Genomic DNA, 6,714 nt, shown 5'->3' on the forward strand with positions numbered 1-6,714 from the left:
GGATCTCCAGCGATCAGATAATGAGCGTACAGCGGTTAGAAAATACGCGTAACAAGCGCAGAAGCCACTCCCCCTATGTGTTGTCATACCCTGTGTGCGCTGCGTGCGTACGTACGTGCTCGGTATTCAGTTTACATTCGATTCACATGTACCGTATTGAGCGCCCTACAACACGTACGAACCCCGCGTATGTATGCAGGCGCAGCTAGCTAGCAGCAGCTAGGCAGCCCCGCCGGTAAAATTCGGGGAGCCGAGCGGACGAGAGAGCATCGCGATTGCAAGCCAGGGCAGCCGGCATGGCGAGCATGGTTACGTTCGCACTTTGGCTAAGCGGACATGATTGTATTCACAACCGACTTCTCGGCTTTATAGTGCCAGTGACTCGAGCATCGCGAGTGCACTTTCGAAATATAAATGCCATATAAATGAACAACGATAAGATCATAACCAATCCACAAGTAAACTAATAATAGTAGACAGAAATTTAGTCTGGTTGTTTTGCAAGACGTACGTGATTTGTGAGCGTGACTGTATCCGATATGTACAGTACAGGGTGCGTGCTATGCTGTGATGCGTGTTGTAGGCCTATAGGAGCTATCGCAAGCGACACCAGCCCAGTTTCCTGCCTCGATATGCACATCATACACAACACATACACACACACACGTAGTGACACACACACACAGAGGTAGCTCTTTGCTGGCAGCATCTGGCGTCCGCACCGTACCGCGCGCTGGCACGTACAGAGTCGCATCACTCGCGGATTAATCTTTTACGCGGGACGTTATTTTTCCAACCAAAATAAAACTAAAAAAGTCCTCTCAAAATTCTAAATTTTCTGAATATTATGTGATGTATCAAAAAATCGTTCACTAGAACATTTTTTTCTAATAATTCTTAAACAAATTAGAACATAAAATCCATCATAAGAGAGCGATATGACGCAATTTTAAAGCTTTGACAGCACTGCATTTGCGTGGACATAAGAGGGAATACCCTTACGTGACATCATAATCTAGGGGTCTTGACTCAACGGGGAATAAGGCTTCGATATTTTGACGAAATTTGAACGCATATTCCTCAAAAACCAACCTTTTTAGGGGTTTGAAAGATGTGAGATAGGAAAGTATGGTTAATAAGCCTTTCAAAAACACAAACAGTCCAGTTTTTGGCGATCGGCTTCTTATGTGAACTTTAAGTGCATTTACCTATAAAATGCAAGTTAGTCAACAATAGTCTAAGACTAGATCTAGTAGACCTAGAATAAGTCAGCACATCTACATGTAGTTCTAAACTCTAAATAGTAAAGCGCCGCACGTGTAACACTGGACACTTCCAACAAAAATCTAAGTAGGTGGGACTGTGTTTCATGAAAACGGCTTGATAACAAACAAACAAACGTTTTTTTTTTTTTTTATCTCTACAGCATAGGAATGACCTTACCTTTATCAGTCACGACAAAACACTTTTTAAGGGGACCAATTTCTCCGAAAACATTTTCTAAATCCTCCTTCGTGGTCGAATATGGCAAATTTCTAACAAACAGCGTTAGCCCCACATGTCCACTGGAAGTCGCCATGTTGCCCGATGATTAGTGATTGATTTCGATTATCAATCGAATCTCGGACGATTGCATGCGATTGATGAATTCGCGTTCCTCAACCCGTTGCAACCAGCATCCATAAGCTGTCGTAAAAATGAAGTAAAAACATAAGATAAATATATGTGAACTAACTGTTCCTCAATCTAATCTGTGGGAACCAATAGGAAGTTACTGAGGGAGGTACCCAAAAGAAGAAGAAGAATTAAGAAGAAAAAGAAGGAAATATATTTGTATCCCTAGTTGGAGTGAAAAGTTTCACGAGAAGTTTGCGGTCACTTCGAGATATTTAGTATGTAATAAAGATCTTCTCGATCGTTTGCCAGTGTGACCGCGCCTATTAAAATAAATAAACCAATTCGAACAAAAGAGCTCTCCCATTATGTACATTCACAACCTATTATTTTGTTCTCCTTTGAATCATGTAGGCCTACACTGTAATTCACGTGCGAAATTATTTTGAAGAACTGTAATCCAACAAACAAGCAAACACACAAACACGCACACACAGTTGATGGCACACACAAGTGGGCACATGCTTACAACTGAATCACAATGTAGGGCCTACATACACACCCTCGCAGATCTATCATGCTTCCACAGAGCCCTCTGCATCAAATTACATTGCGCAAGGAAAGAAAGGGGGTGAACCAACACTTTATACACGGCATAATAATGATGATGATGATGCCATGATGATGATGATGATGATGATGATGATGATGATGATGATGATAATAATAATAATAATAATAATAATAATAATAATAATAATAACAATAATGATAATAATAATGATACCCATCGCCGTGTATATTTACGAGTGACCGTGCATCACAAAACCAACAAAACGTCGCCAGACATAGATTTTTAGTTAAAGACAGAGTCTGAAAGAGCAGTCTCTAAGCTTGAAAATGTTGTATTTGTAACTCGATTCAAATGTGTACTCTCCTAACATATTGGATAGAAGGCACACATTCTGGAAAACCGAGAAGAGACTGAGGCTCTGAAGTACAGAGTCTATTCAAGCGCTTAATCTGTACCAAACGGTGCTAGCCGTGCGAAGAATGGGAAAAAAAAACAGGATGTAAACTACCGGAGCAACAACAATGAAGGGATTATCTAAATTAAGCTGAAATTGAGCATGCTCTACTAACACACTCTGTCCATGATTAATGTCAATTTTCAAAGCAGTAGCATCATCTTTTCAAAAGTTATTAGAGTTGAGAGTGAAGAGTGTGCAGATGATTTTTAAGAAATGTAAAGGGGGAATCTCTAATACATAGCTGATCTCACAACTCTACAAAAAAAAAAAAAAAGATTGCAGAAAAACTGCTTAAAACACACTTTCCCATTCATTTTATGAGCCCCAGTGAGGAATAATGTAGAAGAATAGCTCTTTCAGAAAATATGAAGAACTCTAGATAGATTGACTTGGTTGACCCGTTTCACCTTTCTTGAGTCCTCACGTAAAATGAAGGAGTAAGATTTTTAGTTGGTTTTGTGGTGCACGGTCACACACACACACACACACACACACACACACACACACATATATATATATATATATATATATATATATATATATAATGATTGATTGATTTTTGATTGATTTAAATTAATTTCAACTTTGAGTTCAAAAAAGTATGAAACAAACATAACTGAGTTACAATGATTATAAGAATTATTATTACTATGCAAACATTTTTCCAATTTCATGTACAAATGTACATGTATTTAATAACACCACTACCAACACTTGGAATTATGAGAACAAAAATGGGGGAGACTAAATCAAAGTGAGGGAGACTAAAGGATGGCTTGTACATGCATCACTTATATCCCCGCAAAAAAAAAATAAAATATCATGATTAATTAAGAGGCAAACATAAGAATGAACAAAATAATTATATACCGAAAAGTCAGGGGAGAAGATGTCAAGCAGGATGACTGATAATTTTGATCAAAATATCTTTCTAACAGTTTATTTCTAAATACATGTAGCTACTTGAAATTACTCAATGTAGGAATGGGGCCATTTTATTTTCTTTTAAACTTGTGTCCAATAAAAGTTCCGGAAGATACACGCTGGTAATTGTAAGATTGATCAAGACCTTTTGAAGTGATTAATTCGAAGCTAATGAGTTTTGTTTTTAGAAATATTGTTAATCGTTTCTAGCACCATCGTGTTCCCTGTGTCAGGGATTACCAGTACCATCGTGCTTCCTGTCAAGATTAACTGATTAAGTTGTGCAACGTCGCGTTGGAGTTTTGTCAAGGACGTTTTGGCTGTCGACGTTTCCCGTACAGTTGGTGATAATATGAGTTTCGATAATTATGAAGAAATTAGGCCTAATTCGAAAACGAGCTAAATCCCTTCTTGTTCAATTGAGATATTTGTGATCAAAGCCGCTAAAAACAAAATACAGGATATTTTTAACCATTAGAATATTTCTTATTATGTTACAAGTGAGGTATTACTGGAAAGGTTACATTTTGCTCTATCTGATGGACTTACTTTGAAATGTTTAAAAATAGCGCTTAGACCATTTTGCGATTAAACTCTTTATAGTCTGTGGTGCAATATCCTGCTTATCACTTTTTGACCAAGAAAAGTTTGAATGGGAAATAGTCTTGATGATAATAACAATGGCGAGGGGGAAGATGACGTGTTGTCCGTAAGCATAGTGAGTTATCAGAACTCTTCAACGTCATAAAATGACATGGACTTCGAGACGATGACGCCATGTTCACAATAGTGTCAGATTTGACAGATTCCTCTCTCGAATCCGTCGATGACCTTTCTCCTTTGGAAAACAATATACTGCATCGTTTATGCTTGTATGGAGGGATTTGACTAGAGCTCCCGACCGACAATGACACATTAATGTCCGCATTGATGACTTGTATAAATATGTGTTGATAACAGATCAGACGCAGTCCATGGCTTCGGGCAGTCACTGTGCTAAATAGTGGGCATGAAAAGATAGTTTTTTTTAATTTTTTTAAGAATCGCTTCAGTTTTTAAGCAATAAATAATATCATTTAATATCATTTTTTTTTCAATACGCGCAAAACAACATCACAGATTTATCAACCACTTCTGACCCTTTACTTGTCATCATTTTTTTTTTGTCTATAACTGAATCCATAAAAGAATCTATTTGAAATTGTCATTTTATGAAGTTAATCATGCAAGAAAAAAGAAACAGCCAACTATTATAATGTACATGTATTTTTTACTTCTTCTTCTTTTTTTTTTTCGAAGAGCACGTTAACAGTTTGCAGTTGATTGATTGCATAGCGCCCTCAATGGTATCGGCATTTTAGGAGGCGGATCACAACAAACTGGTGAACACCACTACTTTTCTGCGAACGACGCATTTCTGTCCATGGATTCTTCATAAAAGCATGAAACAGGGCTTGTTGCATACATCTTTTGGGCCACAACGTTACAGTTTTATTGGAGGAAAAAAGCAGACGGTGAATGAAAGGTAATTGTGTGTCTCAGAAAGAGTTGTTTATCATTACTTCATCTGTACTTCCGAATTATTGGCTCAGTCCCATGTACGTTCATCTGTGTTATTAATTATTTCCTCGAACTGAAACCTACAGCACAGGCTATTTTAAAACGGTGACGGGGCGGAGTGAGTATTACATAAACTTTGAATCTGATCTGGCCGCGTCTCTGCGTCCTAACAAGTCTCGACATCGACACTCAGGAAATCGCGGTTCGTCAAGTGTATTTTTACTTTCTGCGAACCTTGTGGCTAGTAAATGTTTCTCGCCAGTGACGACACCAGATTATAGATGCGTACTAACGTACTGTACTGTAGGTTGACTGACTAACTGCGACTGCCCCTGCCAAGTCTGTACAATCGTGCATGACAATGGAGCCTCCCAGGCGGGCCTGGGCACGATGTTTGTAAGGCTCGACAGGGACGTTGTACAGTACTAAGTAGGTCTATGTCGCTATGATTTGATCTGCCTCGTGCAGCACTCCCACATCAGTTCGGGAAACCCACTCACAAGGGGGGCCCCTCCTTATAAGTAACCCGTCCCCCTTATAAGTAACCCCGTCCCCCTTATAAGTAACCCCCGGGGCACCCCTTATAAGGAGTCTCCACGCTTTTTTGCCATGCAACGCGAAAATGAAAGGACTGCGGCAATTCGCTTGATTATGTCCATAAAGCTTCACAAGTTTCCTAGTTACTCACGAAATTTGAGCAAAATCGGTTTGAAGCATCATATCTAAAATCATGGATTTAAATGCGATGTCAAACGACCCATGCGAATGCTGAAATGCGAGCGATTACTGGCGTGAGTGTCGCCAGGCGCGGCGGCGCGGCAATGCTTGAGTGCAGACGTGGCGACTGAGTACGTACTTAGGCGGCGCGGCAATGCTTGAGTGCAGACGTGGCGACTGAGTACGTACTGAGTACGTACTCAGTCGCCACATCTGCACTCAAGCATTGCCGCGCCGCCGCGCCTGGCGACACTCACGCCAGTAATCGCTCGCATTTCAGCATTCGCATGGGTCGTTTGACATCGCATTTAAATCCATGATTTTAGATATGATGCCTTAAACCGATTTTGCTCAAATTTCGTGAGTAGCTAGGAAACTTGTGAAGCTTTATGGACATAATCAAGCGAATTGCCGCAGTCCTTTCATTTTCGCGTTGCATTGCAAAAAAGCGTGGAGACTCCTTATAAGGGGTGCCCTGGGGGTTACTTATAAGGGGGACGGGGTTACTTATAAGGGGGACGGGTTACTTATAAGGAGGGGCCCCCCTTGTGAGTGGGTTTCCCGAACTGACATACTTCCTAATGCACAATGCTTGAAAGTGGGAGGCTGCATGCTGCATGTGAGTAAAAAAAAAAAAAAAAGGAGTAAAATTCTAGGCCCCTTCCAACGGTTTTTTGCAATATCTTTTGTTTCTTGTCTTCATGTGTTCAATTTCTAACAGATGACTGACAGCATTCCTTTGATTCCAACCAGCTTCGGATGTAGTTGCCACCTGAATATATACATTTTTTACAAAGTAGAAAAACAAAACAACTAAAAGCAAATTTAAGGACATTTCAAATCTCACCAGCCACCAGAAGTTATAGCT

Source organism: Diadema antillarum, unplaced genomic scaffold (assembly GCF_040938485.1).
Source record: "Diadema antillarum isolate AM-2024a unplaced genomic scaffold, OU_Dant_1.0 seq00000035_RagTag, whole genome shotgun sequence".
NCBI classification, from domain to species: Eukaryota; Metazoa; Echinodermata; class Echinoidea; order Diadematoida; family Diadematidae; genus Diadema; species Diadema antillarum.